The 20,675-nt window shown below is 40.7% G+C and overlaps 1 protein-coding gene and 1 long non-coding RNA gene across 13 annotated transcripts in view; one reads left to right on the top strand and one right to left on the bottom strand.

Annotated features, from left to right (window-relative positions):
* Positions 1–2,847: 2,847 nt before the first annotated feature.
* On the bottom strand, positions 2,848–4,070 carry LOC123838924 (uncharacterized). The gene is made up of 3 exons (XR_006789535.3): positions 3,937–4,070; positions 3,209–3,764; positions 2,848–3,093 (listed from the first exon to the last, which is right to left on the bottom strand). It is a non-coding gene; the product is annotated as an uncharacterized LOC123838924 (long non-coding RNA).
* The window catches only part of INO80D (INO80 complex subunit D), a 66,651-nt gene continuing 49,769 nt past the window's right edge, over positions 3,794–20,675 (top strand). For 2 of the 12 annotated variants that reach the window (XM_064586968.1, XM_045868150.3), the window contains exon 1: positions 3,877–3,989. The gene's annotated coding sequence lies outside the window, so the exon portion shown is untranslated. Of the gene's footprint in view, positions 3,840–3,876; positions 3,990–4,159; positions 4,447–4,513; positions 4,708–5,711; positions 20,513–20,675 lie in introns of those variants that run through there. The other 10 variants (XM_064586969.1, XM_045868149.3, XM_064586970.1 and 7 more) reach the window with 7 other exon arrangements.

Genomic DNA, 20,675 nt, shown 5'->3' with positions numbered 1-20,675 from the left:
TGTGTTGACCTTTGCCTGTTATTCTGAGGGCTCTATGGATTTCTCTTCCTACTACAATGTTTTAGCTAAACCACCACTTTTGGGACAGTTTTTCATTACAAATTATAGAAAAGGCTGGCAATCACTTATAATTCTACTCAAATTCCAATCATTAATACTGCTTTTGGGTGTTTCTTTTTACTAATCATTACTTAAACCACAACTTCGGTTAGACAGTTGTTTTCCTTACTGTAGGTTGGTAGTCCACAGAACATCTCCAGAAGGCCGACAGCCTAGGCTAGGTTACATTCTTCTGCCGAAAGCATGATAAGGCAGTTAAATGGCCCTAGGGACACGTCTCGTCCCTGCTGCTGCCAGTGACCAGCGGGTTCCTGGAGGATATCTTTTGGCCCTTATGGGGATTAAAAAAAAAAAAGATTTTCTTGGTTTCTGGCATGGCATCAGGTAGGAATTCCCAGGTCTCAGTGCCCCTGGGTTAGGTGTTAGAATGTGGAGATGACCTGATCATGTGTGTTTTGACTACAGCTGAATCTATATTACAGAAATTTCATACTCAAATAATCTAAAACCATGACATGGATGTCTGCCAAATACACTTGTCTCAGGAACATTTTCTTGCAGGGCACCGTAACCACGATAAAACCGAATCTTTGTTTTAGATAGAAGCATTACCAACAAATGTTTCCAAAACAGAAATGCGTAAAGTGAAAAACAATTATGTCTATGGCCATCATAATAGTGTGGTTTTGAAAACCTTCAGGCTCTGTACACACAGCCTACTTCTACCTTTTCACCTCCTTGGGAGTTTTTACACTGGCTAGGGACTCCTGATAAGACTTTAGAGTCTGTCTTTGGAAATGTATAATTAGGGAAGGTTCATACCCGTACCCTTATCCCCCCTAGAAAACTCCATGTATAATTTGTATAACCATGTCTGCCGTCAGTGTCTTTTTAAACACTCAATTCTGTCAGCAAACATTTGCCAACAAAGGCATGGGTTTGTTGCTTAAAGACATCTAATATATTAAACATACGTAAATCATTTTAAATCCACACAATCAATGAGTGAGACCTTTTAACGATATAGGTGGTATTTTCTTTTTTTTTTTTAATTGTCTATTCATGAGAGACAGAGACAGAGAGAGAGAGGCAGAGGGAGAAGCAGGCTCCCAAGGAGCAGGGAGCCCGATGCGGGACTCGACCCCAGGACTCTGGGATCATGAGCTGAGCCAAAGGCAGATACTTAACTGACTGAGCCACCCAGGCACCCCAATTATGTCAGTAGTTTTGTTACCACCTGCAGCTTCTAGGAATTATGGAGACACAGCACCTAATATGAGTTCAATCATCAACCGAAATACTGGCCAATCAAATTCACCAATATTGCAAACGTGGTGAGATTTCTTTCTTGGTTAGGCTGTAATTCCCCGTCTGGGTTATTTAGCTCAGCTGGTGGATAAACATCTGGGATTATAGCCATGTACAAGTAAGTCATGCTTTATAAAGAGAAAGACACTGAGATACTAAGATTATGCATCATATCCCATATCCCTATCATGCAAATAAGTTTGTGGGACACAAGAGGGATTGCATAAAAGGGTGCAGTCAGCTTAAAGTGAACACATCTTAATTTCTTGAAAAATGCAAAGCATACCTATAAGGTCACATCATATGTAAGAACAAGTTCGAAACACGTTTTTCAAGTCCACTTGGGTTCCATGTTAAGGGAAGTAATTTCCTTGTTATGACCAATTTGATCTCCAAATGTTTTTTAAAAACTTGTAAATAGAACACAATTTCACAGTTGAGGTTTCCAAGATGATCAGAATCAGTTAATTTTACTTTAATTACTTTAGATTTTTTTTAAAGATTTTATTTATTTGTGAGAGGGCAAGTGAGAAAGCATAAACAGGGGGAGGAGCAGAGGGAGAGAGTACTGTATCCAAGTTTAGATGATAAAGATGGGGGTCAACATGAAAATAATAAGTATCTGATATACGCATTATCTGAACTCACTTTAACATTATGGGAATTTCTAAATTTGGAAGCTCAAAGAAAGACATTTTTAAGTGGAGTCATCAGTTATTTCTAAGGGCTCTACAATACATTTTAAATGAAAGAAATATTCTGCTGATTCAAGGCACTAATATTACAAATCCATTCCCACTAGGTTAGCCAACATATGTCAGAAAAATAACTTTTAGTTCAAGATTCAATTCATCATTCCGTGTAGAACATACAAAAAGATCCTCTGGTCATTTTCTGGTATTCTCTTCGCAAAAATAGAAAAACATCTCTGTAATTTACTCTCCTCCAATAAGAGTTCTGTGGGAATTGCTGCAAGGGGGCGGCACGCTTCTCTCACCTCTGTGCTTCCTCAGCTTTGTGTAACTTTGATCCCTCTCATCTACTAAGCTTTGCTCATTAAAAAAAGTAGACCCGTGACATCCACTGCAATATATTAAAAGTAATTTATAGAGGCGGGCCGCACACTGGAAGTTATGAACCAACAACACAGCAACTCTAACAAAAACACACATTTTTCCATTCTGTGACACAGAAAGTGGGCAGCAACACATGCAAGGCACCAAAGAGCTAAAGCATCTAATTAGAAAAGCCAGTATCTGGGTATAATAAGCAAAGTTTCTTAATAAGCAGTTTTAAAGAAAACCTAAAGCTGTCTTTCAAATCTCTTTCCAGTTGTCCAGTAACCTTTCTTCCTGGGGAGACCCTAACAGAATTAGAATCATTTCCAGGAATCTGGTCAGTTATACCTAAGTTGTATTTAACCTCTCCGTGATCTCTGCCTTTATTTGCACTGTGAAAAATAAACAGCTGTATCATGCCTTTCTGGACAGTCAGTAGGTTTTATTTACATTGCTTTGAGAAAAAAAAGGAGACAAAAGACATCCCTTTACAATGGTCTTTCAGCAATCTCAGTTTTGAGGGGAATATATAATCCCCATTTTTATACAGAAGGCAACCTGTAAATATACCTGTAAAAACATATAAACAGACAAATGGACACAGAGTGGCTATGAAGTCTCTTGAAGCACAAATTTATAAACTGACCACCAGACACAGAACTTGGACCTGCAATGGAGAAAAATCATGATTAGCCTGAAAAAAAGAAAAGAGAAGAAAATACCACTGCCCCCGACATGGGAAAAAAAAAAAAATTAAATAGAAAATAGAAAACAATAATCACCGGAAAACCTGTGTCCTGTCAAGATTTCTTCCCATCAGAAGATGCAGAAACATTTTTCCCCGTGGAGCAACTGAAAACGTTTCTCAAGCGCCCCCAGTTTCTTCCCTGCTTTCTCCCCCAGGCGCCGGTGTAGACGGCCGGTGTGGACTTTTTTCCAGAGATGAGAAGTAGAAGTGTGTACTTTATCGGCAGCGGGTGCACTTTTCCCCCCGGCCCCCCTTTCCTCTGCCTCCAAGATGGTAGGAAAGTTGTCGTTTCGGAGGGCAGAGGAGCGGCTCTCTGGTGTTATGTCCTCGCAGTGCCTGTAGTGGTGCTATAGGAGGCTGCTGCCTCTTCTTGTGCAGCCCCGGCAGCCCTGCCTTCTTGGCTGGAGAGTATATTCAGGGATTTCCCCTTAATAATCACCGACCCTGGGAGCACTTTTTAGTTTCCAAAATAAAAATATGATCCTCACCCCTCTTGCTTGACAGGGAAAGGCTCTCGCCGGAGCCCAGGGGAGAGCAGTAGCAGCGGCAGCCGAGCTTCCGAGTCCATTGCCAGCGCCTCTCACTCTGATCTGTCAGCCCGGCCGAGGGAAAAGGGGGGAAGGAGGAAAAAAAAAAAAAAAAAAAAAAAAAAAAGCAGCTGAAAGGTAAGCAGAGGCGGCCCCAGGCCCGGCCCACATCCCCGGGCTCCCGTAGGGCGGCGGGCAGGGCCGCGCAGGCAGGGCGGGCGGCGAGCGCGCTTACGTGAGGCCGGGGATTCGCCGGCCCGCGTCAGGCCCCGGGCAGAGAATGAAAGGGTGAGAGGGGCCGGCGCCGGGGTGGCGGGGGCTAGGGGCCGCGGGGCCTGGGGGCGCCCACGGGCGGCGGCGGCGCGCGGGCGGGCGGGCGGGCAGGCGGGGGTCCAGCCGGGGCCCGAGCCGGGCGAGCGGCGCGGCCTGCGCGGGCCGGGGTGGGGGTGTGGGCCGGGGCGGGGGGTGGGGGGAGCCGGCTAGGCCTCGGGCCGGCGGGCCCCGCGGCGGCCGCGCCCTGCCCCGGCACCCCGGGCCTCCCCGCGCCCCTCCGGCTCCCCCGGGGCCTCCAGGCGGGACGGCGGCGCTGCGGGGCCGAATCGTGCGCCGGCCGGGAGGCTCCCCTGCGGGGCGGCAGGCCCGGGTTGCCGGGACAGGGGCGTCAGGGCCTAGGAGTGGGGAATGGGCACCCGCCCGCCCCTTCCCCCTAGTCGCTCGCAGACGCCCCCCACCCCCCTCGATTCCGGTAATCGTTGAATTTATTTATCCCCCTCTGCGCTCCGGGCGGCCAGGCCGGGGCGGGGCGGGCGGCCTGGCGGGCGTGGGGTGGGGTGGAGGGGCGGTGAGGAGTCAGGTGCAGCCGCGGCCCGGAAAGTTTCCTTTTAGGCCCGAATTGGGGGTTGCCCTCCGTTCGGGGAGCCCTGGTCCTAGCGCCCGCGACCCCCGAGGGCGTGGGGGAGAGCACTCGGCTATTTTGCAACTCTTTGCCAGTTCCTGTCCATTGAAGGTACTCCGCCCCTGTACCCCTCGCCCGCGCCCCACCCCACTCCCCGGCGAGCCCTTCCTGGGCTGCAAACTCCAGCCGGTTCCCCCCGGAGCCCCCACAGGCTGGGAGAGGGCCTTCTCTGCCCGTTTGGAAAAGTTTTCCAGGGATTTTTCTTAGCTTATTAGTTAGTGACTGGGCTTTTGCTGTGAGAAAGGAGGAGGTAAATTCAGGTGGTATTTCTACTGGGCAGGCTCTCCTAATCGCCTTTTTAGCCCTTACTCCAGAAACCGGGGGTGTTCATTTCAGATTAAGCACCCCCCCTCCTTTCCTCCCGGACTCCTTTGGGTCTCAAGCCCCCCTTTTCTGGACGGTCCCCGCAGAGCGAAAGACGTAGGGAGACTGTCATTAGAGGGGGCTGGATTTCTGGAGCAGCCCCCAGACGTAGGAGTTTCCTGCCCTATTTGGTCAGTGTCTGGTAAATCAGACACATGAACAGAACCCAAGGGGGAGACCCTAGTTGTCAGAACGCTTGGAAGCATTAAAAATTAGGAGGAGGGAGAGGAGGTGGGCAGGGCAGCTCCTGAAACAGGGTCTGCAGTTTAAGGACGAGTAGTTTATTTATTTCCGACGATAACTATTTGGATTTATGTGATATTCTTATGTTCGACCCTGGAGATAGAAAAATGGGGATTTTAAGGAAACTTGTTATTGCCACAACTCGGAAGGGTCAGTGGAAGAGCCCTCAGGGAACTGAACATAGCTGACACAGTGTGGTTTTGGTAATTTTTTTTTTCTATGTTTAAACGGATTTAATTTTAGCTTTATTTTGGTGCCATGAGCTTTGAAAGTTGCAAAAAAAAAAAAAAAGTCAAAAACTTAAATTTCCAAATCTAGATTTCCTGGTTTTCAGGGATAGGATGTTTCCTGTGGTTACACTTAACCTCCTTCTGGTTGTTCTTTGGTATGGAAGTGGAAATGTTAATGTCCCCTGCCCCCCCCCCCCCCCCCCCCCGCGACCAGCCCCTGGTGTGGGCAAGTTTGGAGGTTATTTTTCCTCTTTCGATTGTTCTTCCCTCCCCCCCTTCTTTTTTTAGTGGACCTCGGGCATTATGTGCTGTGTATGTGCGCGTGTCCTGCCTGGTATCAGGCTGTAGTTCACAGGCAGAGGTGTTCCACATTCTGACCACACCCCCCCCCCCAGAGCACTGTTACCTAGTGAAAAGCTACCACTTGCAGAGCAATAGATAACCCATGACTTGGTCTGACTTCTGTCAGGCGTGGAAGTGAGACTCCTTCTGTGATTCTTACTAAGTGTGGCTTCTTTTCCTTTTGTCTGCCTAAAATAAAACTCCTTCTGTTTCTCCACAATGATAGATACCCAGCCAGCTAGCATTTTACTTAAGGAAAGCTTGATATTTGAGGTTGTATGGATTTCATACAAAAATGCAAATTGCATTTAATGGTTGTTTAACTTTATTGATGAATTGAAATTGCGTATTGACTCGGATATTTTCATAGACCTGTGTACCTGGAATTGTTACTTCTATTATAGCTTCCCCTTATTTTTAGAGCATGTTGGATGGAAGAAATCATTCAATGAGTCTTTTTTCCTAGAACATTTTAGGATTTAAAAAGATCTCTTTGCCCCGTAATTTGGTATCTTTAAGGTATATTGTCGACTTTACATTTCTAAGCTTTCAAAAGCCTTATGTAATACAAATCCTGAAAGTTTTCTACTTTCTCCCCTCCTGTCCCAAACCTACATAAATTTCCTAATCTAATCACCTTGTGGGCTACTTTATTATTCCTGAGGGAATGGAGGCTTTGATATTTTTCAAAGTTACATTTTATTGGAAACTAATAAGACTTTCAGGGCAAATAATTGAATTAATTTTAAATTGCGAAGGTAATGTATTTTTCACTATTAAATATTTAGTTTCAAAAGTAGATGTTTATTTTAATTTGTAAGTCTGAAATAATCACATTTTATTTCCTCTGAAAGATTGTATAAGGAAATTTGTATACTCCCACCCCAGCTATTTTCCTCAGCAAATCATTTTAGAGAAACGAAATACTACTATTTTAGAGAAATGAAATTTTAATTTATATGGATTTTAAAATTTCAAAGTCAGAGCACTCAAAATTAACCATGAGGTTTCAAAAAAAGTGCTGATCCATTCATTCTTACCTGAGATATTCCCCAAGGGTTCACAGCTCTCACTATCCAGGTTCGGAACAGTAGTTATGAATAATGAGAGGTCATTTATATCTGAATACAGTTAGCAATATTGTCAGACACGTAACACCCCGTTTTTCCCCCCATACACCTGGTAACTTGTAAACAATAGATGAATAGGTGAGACTGGGTTGGAGGCAGCCAATTGTCCCCAAAGCAGATACTCTGCTGCTTATACAATGGAGTCACATTTAAGTCCTTGTAACTTATGCTAATGCCATCTGCTTTGCAAAACAAACAGCAGTGGAGTCTCCTTCCCACTCCCTTCAGGTATGGGTCTGTCCCAGAGTCCTCGCTGTCCTGGCTGATTTTAGAGATAATGCTTCTGGCTCTTTTGAGACACTTGCAGAGATAACTATTGACTAAAGCTGAAAGTTAAAAACCGTAGGCCTCTATCTTTTCCCACCTTCACTTACTATGCCAGGCTTCTTGGTTCTGATTCTTTCCCAGAATGTGGTTTGTTTTTGAACAGCTTCTCGGTTAAATTTTATTTGTCGCGTGGTATCCTGCAGTCAGACACATTTGGACTGGGCTTTGGGTTCTGATCCCAGCTCTTCCACGGGGTGGGTTTCTTAATCATTGGTTTCTTTATCTGTAAAATGGAAATATAACTTTTTCTGATATAAGGATTAGATAAGATAGCCTATGTGCTTGGCTCTTAGTAGGTCCTCATTATCTATTATCTATTAACCCACCTTAACCTTTTTTTATTAAAACCATTTAAATACCACCTCTCTTATTGGCTTGTTTGCTTTTTTTTCTGACTAAAAGTTATACGTGCTCATTTTCATCCCACTCAGACCTATTTTTCACGCTCAGGAGGTAACTAACCACTGTTAACATTTTTTGTTGTGTTTTCTCTCCTTGTGTGATTGCGTGTACATGGAACTTAATCTTAGGATCTTCCATTTAACAGCTTTGTGTAGTTTTGTGTTGGCTAAGCATTTGCGCTCTGACGTCAAACTGGCCTCGAATCTCATGTGACTGGGACGAATTGCTTAATTTCATTAAGTCTCAGTTTCTTCATCTGTGAAAAGGGGTGATAATAATACCTTTTCCATAGGGTTGCTGTGGCCATTAAATGAGGAATCGCACATAGTTTCTAGAATGGTGCCTGGTGCATGACTTTTATATAATATTTTCCTTTAAAGATTTTTACTATTCTGGATGTGAGATTTTTTTCAATGTGAGTAAGTTCTTGGCTCTGCAGATATTACTAATACTAGTAAGTATTTGAGTACAGATAGAATAGTATAATTACCTTCATGGGGCAAATAACTGTTTTTGTGCCAGTAAAAAGTTGGCAGTGTGTTCCTAGAAGTCTCAGCAGCTCGATGGTGGTCTAGCTGTTGAATTCTGTGAGTTGGCAGATGTAAAGGATTGGTAAGTGCACCAGCGGGCAAAGTGGGTTTACTTCTAGTTGCTCCTTTGAGGCTCTTGCAGTTCTCGGCCTGCTTGGGTGTGTCCTGCATAGCTTTGAGGAAGCCCTAGTCTGTGATTTTGGTGGGCTTACCTTGGGAGGGTGGGATGTGTACCTGAGGCATGATGGGAGTTGCCAGAACCAGTGTCGTCTCATTCACTTTACCGGATTAGCTTCCTCTTGGTCGCTGTGGCCTTGTAATACAAAGACACATTCTCTGCCCTTGAGGAGTTTTTAGTCTAGTGGAAAAAAAAAAAAAGGCTGACATTCACCACATTGAATGATAAGGGATAGATTAGCCTGGAGGAAGAAAACCTATTTATTCTGGCCTAGGGGTAAGCCTTAAAGAGAAGAAGGACTTTCCAGGATTTCTAGGGTTTCTGCCCTAAGCGAATGGGAGGAGTTAGAAAGGCATTCCAAGAGGTGGGACCTGCTCCTATGAATAAATGCCTGAGGACAAAAGAGTATTCTGTGTTGCAAATTGTAGGAGTAGTAGGAATAGGAATAAATAGTGGGAGGGGGAGAGGTCTTCCTGGCCCGGTCCTAAGGAGTTTACGTGGTGGCCTCTGGATTTTGGATTCCTTTTACGTTCCTACGCAGACCCTGAAGGCCTTTGGCCAAGTAAATTATTTACGTTTTAGAGGATCCGAGTTGTACAGAGTGGAGTGAAGGAGGGCAAGACTGGAACAGGCCAGTGAGGCAGCTGCACAGAAGAGATGGAAGGTTGGAACTGAGGCCTTGGCATTGACAGTGGAAATGGAGAGAAGTCAGTGGAGAGACTGCTCACCGAGGTAAAGTGGTCCGCATAGGCTGGCCCGACGTAGATTGGGGGATCATCCGCACGGGGATGACAGCTGAGGCTGTAGAAGCAGAAACATTTGGCTTAGTCTGGTTCTTAATCTTCTGGGGGAATCTGATGAACTCTGTGGATTCTTCTCCAGAAGAATGTATTTATGCATGTTTACAGTTCGTGCATGTGGCTTGAAACTTGGGATCATAACCTGTAGTCTGGGGGGAGATGTAGAGTGGAAGGTAAAATGAAAGGCTGTAGAAATGTTTCGTTTAATTCATTTTTTTTGTGTTTGTGACTTTATCACTGCCATTTCATAGATGAGGAAATAGATTTACTTGCTCAAGTTCAGTCAGGCATCTTTATTTTAACAGTTTAATGGGCTGCTAACATTTTGTGGGAAAACCTGGATTTTGACCTTTTGAAAAGTCGCTAAGATTTAGAAACCTTGGGTCTGCGGTTTTTTTTCCCCTTTTTCTTTTCTTTTTTAAAAAATCACAACAACTTGCTGGAGCTGGTTTGAGTGAGCCCCTTTTAGATGAGCAAAGTTTGCCAGTCTGTCCCTGGCCCGCCCTTGTGGCGCATTTAGGCATTTCATCTTGCATCCCTACAAACTAAGAAGAAGAAAATCTTGGGGAATATTGACATTTAAGTGTGGGAGCAAGAAAAAGGAAGCCACTGAGCTGCCAGAAAGGAGAGATTTTCAAGAGAAAGTGGTCAACAGTGTCAGATGCTGCAGAGGTTAAGTAAGATAAGGATGGAAAAGTGTATGTGAAATTTAGCAACAAAGACATCCTTAGTTTCAGATTCTTAGAACAAAAGAACTTTGAGGACTATAGTTATAACTTAGTTTTTCTAATGGTCCTACAGTATAGGGTTTCTGTAACGATCGAGAGTGACTGTGGCGTGGACAGGAACTCAGCATTTGTTGTAAAGGATTGTTATATGGAGCTCATCAGTGCTGTAACCAGATCAAGCACTGCTCATTAGTATTTTCCACCACAAGAATATCAGTATATAGATGCTGTATAGAAGGTAAAAAATATTTTTAACGTTGGATTCTTAATATAGATTAAAGGAAACAATTCTTAGCGGATTCTATTACCCTGGCCCCAAGAAGGTGGGAGGGCCTGACTTAATGGAGAATAACCCTGTACCATTCAGAAAAGCACGAGCAGCTGCAGAGTGCGTTTTAGCCCTGCAGCTTCTAGATTAAAATGATAATACCAATAAACTACTACTTACTGCTTCTAATAGTAGTTAAGATGAAGTGATTACTACGTGCTGGGTACCGTGCTAAGTATGGTTCATGAAATACCTAATTTAATTCTCCCAAACAACTCAGTGAGGTACATGCTGTTATAGTCCTCTCCTTACATACGAGAAAACTGGAACCTAAATAATTTGCCCAAGGTCACACACCTAGTAATTAGCAGAACCAGATTGGAGCACCATCTCTGATACCCGCTAGAGCCGAAGAGTGCTCTCAACTGCTACGTAAACTATGCTTAAATGAATCAGCTAAGGAACTCAACTAGTGTAAAGGCCATTTTTTATTTAAATTCATTATGCAGACTTATTTGTACAGTGCTGTTTGAGCATAGATATTCAGTAAGCACTTACTTGGTTTAATTTTGAACTTTATGATGAGGAGTATTTATGTTTTGAGATGATAGACAATTTTTCCCCCTGATCTTTTTCTTCAGATCACATCATTGGGCAGATTTTCATCATTTCCGAGTCCAGTTTTACCACTTTTCACATTTATATGTGGGATGTTAGTTTTTTGTTTTTGTTTTTTAGTGAGTACACTCAACTGTTTAGTATCTCATTACCTTTTTTAGCTCCATGAAGTTGAGTTAAAACTTACTTCAACAAAAGCTTAAAATGGGGAGAAAAGTTTTTTAAAACCTGAAAGTATATGACTCTGGGATAAGTAAATTTTTTTTCATTGTATTAAATATATTAGAAAGCTAACATTCTGGGAATTTAGGTGCTGATTTAAAAAAATTGTAAGGTATGTTGTTGGTCTAGCTCTTAAAAGGGGGTAGAATATAAAATTACAGATAGCAATTAGGGGAAAATGCTGTGGCAGTGGAATGAACACGCTTCTGAAACACGAGACTCGAAAGAACAGTAATGACATACAGAGTTTCCACATGGATGTGGTACATGGCAGTCCCAAAGAGAATAATGTTCATATTTTGGTCAGATTGGTTTATGTGTTGCTGTGGGGAGACTGAAAGGGCCATAGGTTGCTTTTGTCAAAAGCTTGTCTTTTTCTCCCTGCTAATGTCTTATTCCTCTATATTTGTAAAGAAGAAACTATGGAAAGAAAACATTTTATTTTCTAATTAAACTCAGCATAGAATATCAAGGAAGGGTTTTTTTTTTTTTTAAAGATTTTATTCACTCATTTGAGAGAGAGAGAGAGAGCATAAGCAGGAGAGGGAGAAGCAGGCTTCCCGCTGAGCAGGGAGCCCAACGCGGGGCTCGATCCCAGGACCCCGGGACCATGACCTGAGCCGAAAGCAGACGCTTAACCGACTGAGCCACCCAGGAGCCCCTAAGAGGGTGTTTTTAAGATTTTACACTTAACCGTTATTTTGCTCTTGAATTCCAGTATATGGATATGTTTGCCATGAAAATATTGGTTCTGTGAGACTGTTCTCAGTAATGATTACTTTTGACTTTGGGTAATAAATAAGGGTGTATATTCTACTGCCGCTCTAAGAAGTGCTTAATTACTTGCATTCTCTTCTTTACGGAAGCATAGATCCACTTGTATTCCAAACAAGTTATTTCCACAGCTGAAGGTAATATCTACAGTTGCTGTTAATAAATTGAGTATGGTTGGGATTTTTTTCTTCTTTTTTGAAGTGATACTGATCATGTGTTAAAAAGTAGAGCTTAGGGTATAGCTTTTCTTCTTCATGGATTAGACCATGCAGTAGTGTTTAAATATTAGGGTCTGTAAGAATTTGATTAAGATCATGTGGACTTTATATATCTTTTTATTTTATTTATTTATTAAAAGATTTTATTTATTTATTTGAGAGGGAGAGAGAGCAAGCGAAAGCACAAGAGCAGGGGGAGGGAGAATTGGAATCCCTGCTGAGCAGGGATCCAGATTTGGCGATTCAGGGCTCCATTCGGTGATTTGGGGCTCCATCCCAGGATGCTGGGATCATGACCTGAGTCTAAAGGAGCCGCTTAACTGACTGAGCCACCCAGGTGCCCCAATATATCTTTTTTTTTTTTTTTAAGATTTTATTTATCTGAGAAAAGAGCATGAACAGGGGGAGGGGCAGGGGGAGAGGAGGAAGCAGACTCCCCACTGAGTGGGTAGCCCAACATAGGACTCGATCCCAGGACCCTGAGATCATGACCTGAGATGAAAGCAGACACTTAACAAACTGAGCCACCCAGATGCCCCTCCTCTATATCTTACAACAAATGTTAAGGAGTGAAGGCTATGTGAACTTCACCTTTGGAGTTGGGGTAAAGAACTTCAATTGTAGACGGCTGCATGTAAAAAATGAAAAAAAAGTAGGCTTTTTTCCCTGAGATCTGCCTTAGTGCTTTTGTTATGATTTCTTTAGTTAAAAAGAAAAACCTGTAAATGTAGAGAAGACTGGATGAATAGTTGTTTCCAGTTAATAGACGAAGTGATTTTGATATAATTAATACTCATTTAGTAGGAAGTTCGATTTTTGAAGCAGAGGGCCATTTTCCTCCAGCATTTGTTACTTTTTATGGTATACAAAGTGAGTCTGAATACATTAGAGGATTGGAAATACTAAGTATGAAGATTAAGTTGAGCCTTTTTTTTTTTTAGAGAGAGAACTTTTTTTTTTTTTTAAGAGAGAGTGAGAGAGAACACAGGGAGGGGGGCAGAGGGAAAAGGAGAGAGAATCTTAAGCAGGCTCCACGCCTAGCACAGAGCCCTGTGCGGGGCTTGATCTCACAACTCTGAGATCATGACCTGAGCTGAAATCAAGAGTCAGTCACTAAACTGACTGAGCCACCCAGGCACCCCTAAATTGAGCATTTAAAAGAGGGATTTGAAAATGAAGTGTTGATTGTTCAAAAGGAAGATGGAAAGAATGATATAGAGTTGGCTTTTAGTAGGATTTTAAAATACTAAAAGTCAAAGAAATGGGAAGAAAAAATCACAGGTAGATAGAAAAAAATTAAGGTTCAATAGAAGTTGTTTATAAAATGTTGAAATTAAACCCCTTTTTATAATGTCATAGAGGTGATTAGTGAGAGTTTTGGCTCCTTGTGGCAAATACTGAAGGAGGGCAGTTGGGTAGATTAATGAATTCTTCGAGTTAGAAAGTTGAATAGGCAGATTTTAATGCATTCTTTTATTTAAGATTTTATTTATTTATTAGAGAGAGAGAGCGCGCGCGTGCGCGCGCGAGCATGGGGAGGGGGCGGGCGGAGGGATAAGCAGACTTGCTGAGCAGGAAGCCGGCTGGATGCCCTGGGATCAGGACCTGAGCTAAAGGCAGTTGCTTAACCAACTGAGTCACCCAGGCACCCCTGCATTCTTGCGTATTTTTTAAACATTATTTGCTGAATAGACATTGGGTGCCACATTATATGACATCTATTTGATGTTCATGAGATATTCTGGAATATTCAAAAACTTTCACGTTTCTAAATTACACTTTCTCTTGCTGTATGACTGTGGCTATTAGAAATTATTGTATAGACTATTTGAAGTCCTGATTTAGTGATTTTTAAAAGAATTATTTAATGATCCCTGGGTGAATCTAGTAACCTTTGTTTCAGGTAGACCACCAGGAATTAAGAGTTATTGTCACAGAAGCTGTTGATGTAAGTGGCTGTATTTGTTGAGCACCTATTAACTTCTGGGCACTGTGCTAGGTCCTGGGATGTATAATGATGAACAGAAAATTGTTCGTCTCTTTGGGAACTTTATTTTTTAGGTGGGAAGACAACAGAAGAATAAGCAGTTACAGAATGTGATGACTGCCAAAACAGGGAAATGCATGGAGCACGTAACTAACTCAGCCTTTGGTAATCTGCATGTGGCGTGACTAAGCTGAGTCCTGAAGCATTGGCCTCCAGCTGGCCGGAGATGGGGGCACACAGAGAGGGAAGATGTCTACTGCTCTGGGCAAAGGGAGCAGCCTTTTAGATCTGAGGAGACTAGAGGAGCCTGGGTGCTCAGAGCTGTGGGTGAGGTCCTCTAGTTGTGCACTTCCTTTTGAACCCATCTCATCTTAGAGACTGTATCTTCTAAAGGTGAAAATTGTCTTTTTTTTTTAATTTAAGTTTTTATTTTAATTCCAGTTAACACACAGTGTTATATTAGTTAAAAATTGCATCTTTTGCTGTTATATTTTCCACAGCTTCTGAGAAAATGATGGGCTTTTCACAAGTGTTTAATAAATACTTGCCATTAAAGCTAGAGTCATGTGGATTTCACATAGTGAAATGAATTGAGTCAAGTTTATTAACTTTTTTAATAGCATATTGATTCTTTAAAAATAGATTACAAAAGTAATGTGTTTATTATAAAAAATTAGATAATACATTTATGATCTTGGTTTTATTTTGGTATATTTTACTATGCAGATTTTTTTTTTTTTTTTAAGATTTTATTTATTTATTTGAGACAGAGAGAATGAGAGAGAGAGAGCACATGAGAGGGGCGAGGGTCAGAGGGAGAAGCAGGCTCCCTGCCGAGCAGGGAGCCCGATGCGGGACTCGATCCAGGGACTCCAGGATCATGACCTGAGCCGAAAGAAGTCGCTTAACCAACTGAGCCACCCAGGCGCCCCACTATGCAGAATTTTAAAATAGATTTCTGGTTAATGATGGTGGAATACTGACATCTTTGTTCTCTCTAAACCAACTAGAAATAATAAGGAGCATGAGAAACAGAAAAGCAGCTCATTCTTTGATAACTAACAAAATCTTGTAACCAGAATTTGTGAATTAGTGCCGGTAAGTGCAGTGAAAATTGAACCAAAGCAGAAGGATGACAGGAGAGCATGAACTCAGGCAAAGTGAGGGCACAGCCTTCTGCCAAGTGGCTGACCCACCATGGGAACAAAACCAATAAGCCGCGTATGTGGAATGACAAAGTTGGTATGTACATTGGGCTCCCTGAGTGGCAAGAGGTGAGGCTGAATTACGGACTGTGCATACTATTTTTTTCAAGAAGTTTAGAGTGGAGGAGAAACTGGCAGCAAGCAGCCTTACAGCTGCCGATCTTGGTCAACTGAAGAGGAATAAAGCCTACATTATCATCCCCTGAAAATCTATGGCATGTGGGCCTCTGTGAGTTGGGGAGGCGAGTTCAGCATTGAGTTGAGCTTCAAGGGAAGAGTGTTGGTGATAATCATTTTCAGAAACAGCACAGCAAGTGAAAATTATGAACAGAGATCCCTATGGTGGGAGGTGGCATGTGAAGTTGAGGATGAGATATAGCTCCTCTGAGGCAGGAGTCTAAAGATGAGACACAAAAGCTCAAGAAATCAATGAGAAGACAACAGGAAGAGATAAGAGTGAACTGATGGAACCAGGTTACAAAATAAAAGATTCTTGTCATTATTAGAAATGAAGGTCACTTTCAAAGCAGCAGATACACACTCTAGCTGGGAATACTGGAGGTAAGCTTGAGAGATATGAGCAATCCAAAATGGAAAAGAGTAAAAATTAAGAAAGACTAGAGAATAATAGATATGAAACATAGTGAATTTAGCATACCAGTAATTGATATCCCTGACATATAGAATCCTTGAAGCAGAAAGAATTTGTCAAGACGTTAGGAGTTTCCCACAATAAAAGACCTGACATTTTAGAATGGTTTCTAGTCTTTAAATGTAAAGACTATTATTGGGTCAAAATGGAAAAAAAAAAAAAAAGTCCAGCCCCCTATAAAATAAGAGGCTGGCCTTACAAGCTTTTCCATTCTGTAACACGTGAAAAAACGCAGTCACTAGATAAAAAAATATGACCCAAGAATTTTACATCCAGGCAAGCTATAGTTTAATATCAATTGACACATGTTTCCAAACAGAAAAACTTCGGCTTAGTTCTCATTAACTTAGCCGTGCAGGTCAGGGGAGGGTGGGGGACAGGGCCGGAGAAGGGAGGAAACTTTTGAATCAAGAGATGAGTTTAAAACTGAGTTAAAAGGATTAGTGATTAGCATTAAATAAATTTAAATGTATAACTAATATTAATGCTAATATTAATATTGTGGCAATGTAGAAATATAAGGGAAAAATTAAGAGTTGGGGATTGGGTAGATGGTTACAAAAATGAAAATTTTTCTCATCATTCATAACATGAGATCAATCACAATAATGCTAAGTACAGCTGACCCTTGAACAACATGGTTTGAACTGTGCAGGTCCAAACTAGATTTTTTTTCTATAAATACAGTACTGTAAATGTATTTTCCTTATGATTTTCTTAATATTTTCTTTAGCTTACTTTATTATAAGAATATAGTATGTAAGACGTATACATGAGAAATATGTATTAATGAACTCTTTATATTATCAGTAAAGCTTCTGGTCAACAGCAGGCTCTTAGTAGGTAAGTAAGGTCAAAAGTTATACTTGGATTTTTGACCAAGTAGGGTGTTGGTGCCCCTAATTCCTGCATTATTCAAGGGTCAACTATATACTAATTTTCTTAATGTGGAGTAAAGAGATGTTATCTAAAGGACATAGACTATAAATCTTCCAAGAAAACAGACTATATAGTGAAATATGTAATAAAAATTAAAAGTATTAAAAAAGATAAAATTATGACAAACTATTTGTCATAAACAAATACAAAATTATAAATTGGATAAACTAATTTATTAGAAAATGACAGATTGGAGCAAAAAAGTTAAATCCATTAAGAGAGGCATCTGAAAAGGGACCAGCAAGTAATATTTTAGTAAGTTTATTGTATATTTACTTATTTAGTGAATTTTTTAGGTGTGGTGACCATATAATCTCTTTTGCAAGTACTCAGTTCTACTGACAACGATGTGAAAGCAGCCATAGATAACATGTAAATGAATGAACAGGACAGTGTTCCAGTAAAACTATTTACAAAAACTAGTAGTGGGCCACATTTGTCCTGAAAGCCAGTTTGCTGACCCATGATCAGAAGACTTTTAAAGTAAAAGGTTAATAGCATGATAATGGAATAACAACATACCTTGGAAACATTCTTTTTCAAGCATACCTATTAGACCCCAAAGAAAATATCTGTCAAATCCAAAAAGCAGAGATATATGCAGATTATGCTTTTTTTTTTTATGCTCTTTATTCTTAACAAGAACTAAAGCAAAAGAAAGTATAAAACTTTGCCGTCTGAGAAAATGAAGTAACCCTTGGGCCAAAGGAAAAACTGAAAACTCAAATCCAAATCAACTAGAAAGTACTGATAATCAAAATTCTATGTTGTACCTCTGGGATATGACTAAAGCAGTACTCTTGAGGAAAAGTCATAAATAAAAATAAAGTACTAAGCAAGAAAAGATTGAGATAGTAAGATAGTTCAGCCCAAGAAGTTACCAAAAAAAAACCCCCACAAAAAACAAAGAAAGTAGAAAGAAGATACTAGCAAATATAAAAGCAGAAATTGATGAATTTAGAAAACATACATGGAGGTACTAATAAATCCAAGAGATCTGGCTTTTTTATTTATTTGTATTTTTGAAGATGTTGATAACAATATTAAGCAGGTAAACTCCTGTTGAGCCTAATCATGAACAAAGGGAGAACTTGCAAATGTCACCTGTGTATGAATGCACACAGAATATGAGATTGAATCCCAGGTATTCAGGAAATTAAATGTAAGTGGACATATTGCTAAATTGTGTGCAGGTAAATTTCAAAACCTGATGTGCACAAAAAAGCACTGTGAGGCCCAGGCAACCTTCTAAGGAACATTATAACTGCAGTGCTTTTTAACTTGTTTCAGAATATAGAAAAAGGGAAAGGTTTTCTAAGTTATTTTTGGAACTATTATTTTGATACCAAATTCTGAAAAAATATTTTAAAAAACCCCTAAGCTCTAGACCATTTTCAAATTACAAAAATCCTAAAAATTAGCAAATGTAATTTAGCAAAGAGTAATACACGATGACCAAGTTCTCAGTATGAAGTATCAGGAAATACTAAATACATCAGTATTGGGAAATACTAAATGCCATGTTTTTAACAGTACAAAAGAGAAACATGATTTTCTCTCAAGCTGTAAAAGAATTTGGTAAAATTAACCATCATTCTGAGTTTTTTTTTTTTTTAAGAAACAACTCTTAATAAAACAGGAATTACTTGATACTTACTTAACATAACAGGAAATAAATTTTATGGTAAAAGCTTCTGTTATTTCTACCATTGACTGTAAGCAATGGTAGGAATAACAGTGGTCCCCATTATTATTAACATTATTCCAGCAGTTCTGGCCAATTCAAATGGGGGGAAAAAAAGATGTATAAAAATTGGAAAGAAAGGGGAAATCATCAGTCTAGATACATCACATGTGATTGTAGATCTAGAATAGGTCTTAAAAGTGAAGGTTGTCCTTCATATCCCTCCCATCCCTGCCCCCAGTCTTTCTATGATTTATAAAATATTCTCATAAGATAGATATATTGGCTACTTTTTTCACTTATATCCAGTGTATTTTTTTCCCCAAAGTTCATACAGTTTTACTTGAACTAATTTACGAAATATTTAATACTGACCAGGTGGATGAGCAAGCCAAAGAGAGTATAAAAATGAAACAGCATGGGGCATCTGGGTGGCTCAGTCGGTTAAGTGTCCGACTCTTGATTTTGGCTCAGGTCACGATCTCAGGGTTGTGAGATCCGGGTCCCACGTCAGGCTCTGTGCTGGGCATGGAGCCCCCCCCCCTTAAGATTCTCTCTCTCCCTCCCCTTCTCTCCCTCTCTATTAAAAAAAAAAAAAGCATGGGTTTGCTTTGAAATATTTCCTGTCTTTGAGCATCTAGACCTTTAGGGCAGTTAAATTTTTAATACAACTTTTTCTCCTTGTATCCTAATAAAGTAAAAAGGGAAAGCTCTTATTTTTGTTTTTTGTTTTGTTTTTTAAGATTTTATTTATTTATTTGTCAGAGAGCACAAGCGAGGGGAGCGGCAGGCAAACGGGTAAGCAGTCTCCCTGCTTAGCAAGGAGCCCAATGCAGGACTCGATTCCAGGACCCTAGGATCATGACCTGAGCCGAAGGCAGACGCTTAACTGACTGAACCACCCAGCCGTCCCGAAAGCTCTTATTTTTGATTTACATTGATATCTAATTAGGTTTACTCAGCAATGAATGTGATTTTTATTAACTAAGCTAATACTTCAGTTGTTTTTTCTGCTACAGTGAAATACTCAAGGGCAATAGAAATTCTCTATCACCAACAGGTAGAATGTAAGTAATAAGAAGCATTGACATTTTTTAATAACCTCATTTGTTCAGTGCTTAACATGCACTAAGCAAGGTAGTTGGTGTGTTGCATGCTTTGTATCCTTAGAGCAACCTGATGATAACATAGCTACTATTATTAGCCCTATTTTACAGATGATAAAACTGAGGCTGTATTATTTATTCAAGGTAACACTAAGTGGCAGATTTTGGCAAACGTGTCTTCTGACTCCTTTAAGCAGATATGTGTCTTGACATTTATGGGTATAAGGAATTTCATGCTCAGTTTTGTAAAGAAGAGCGTGTTCTGGAGTTTTTTTGTAGTTAGTATTCAAGCTATTCCATCAGCCCATCTGGATGACTTGTAGATTCTGGAGAAAGTAGATTAAACCACAGGGGCCCACTACAGCCTGACTTGACAAATCTGTTTTCACTGTAGACTGTCTTGGTGTTATAATATGGAAATGTTACTGCTGGCCATTCTGTGTGCAGAGAAGTAGTGGGTGTTACGTGGTTTCTTCCTTCCATTTGTTACTAAAACTCCAAACATTTAAGTCCTGATTCTTACCGTATTTACTGTAATTGGCTGCAGCATGTGGTATATAGCCATGCCCTGGATGGTGGAAGTGTAGTTAGGTGACTACTCTTTGGGCTCAAGAAGTTTACATTTTGGATGGGATAAATGTGGGGAAATAATTCCGGGGAAAATGACTTCTAAAACAGGAATTTGCCCCCCCTTTTTGTATTTCATAGAAACATTTGTTGTAAATGGCCAAATATTTTGTCAACATATCAATATGTCAAATTTCTGAGGGACGTTTTAAGTCTACAGGTTCATTCCATTGGTATTGTGAAGAGATTTGCATTCTGAAAATAGATGTAGCATTCAACCACCAGTAATGAAATACAAAGACCTGCCGCCTTAATTTGTTTGAAAGAGCCCCGCTGGTTTGAGGTACTTGAAAGAACCTTCCCAGAGTAAAAATTACTTGGTTCAATTTGGAGGGGGGAGGTAACTTGGTATTTTATAATGTCTCTTACTATTTTAATTTCATATTGGGATGATGGATTACAAAGGAGAATCCATCCTGTTAGGAAGGGTGATATCCTAGTATTTG

This window comes from Mirounga angustirostris, unplaced genomic scaffold (assembly GCF_029215605.1).
Source record: "Mirounga angustirostris isolate CCGP_5_RB_7025 unplaced genomic scaffold, mMirAng1.0.hap1 SCAF_3, whole genome shotgun sequence".
NCBI classification, from domain to species: Eukaryota; Metazoa; Chordata; class Mammalia; order Carnivora; family Phocidae; genus Mirounga; species Mirounga angustirostris.
The sequence above is the reverse complement of the archived record's forward strand: the minus strand, read 5'-3'. Positions and strand labels throughout refer to the sequence as shown.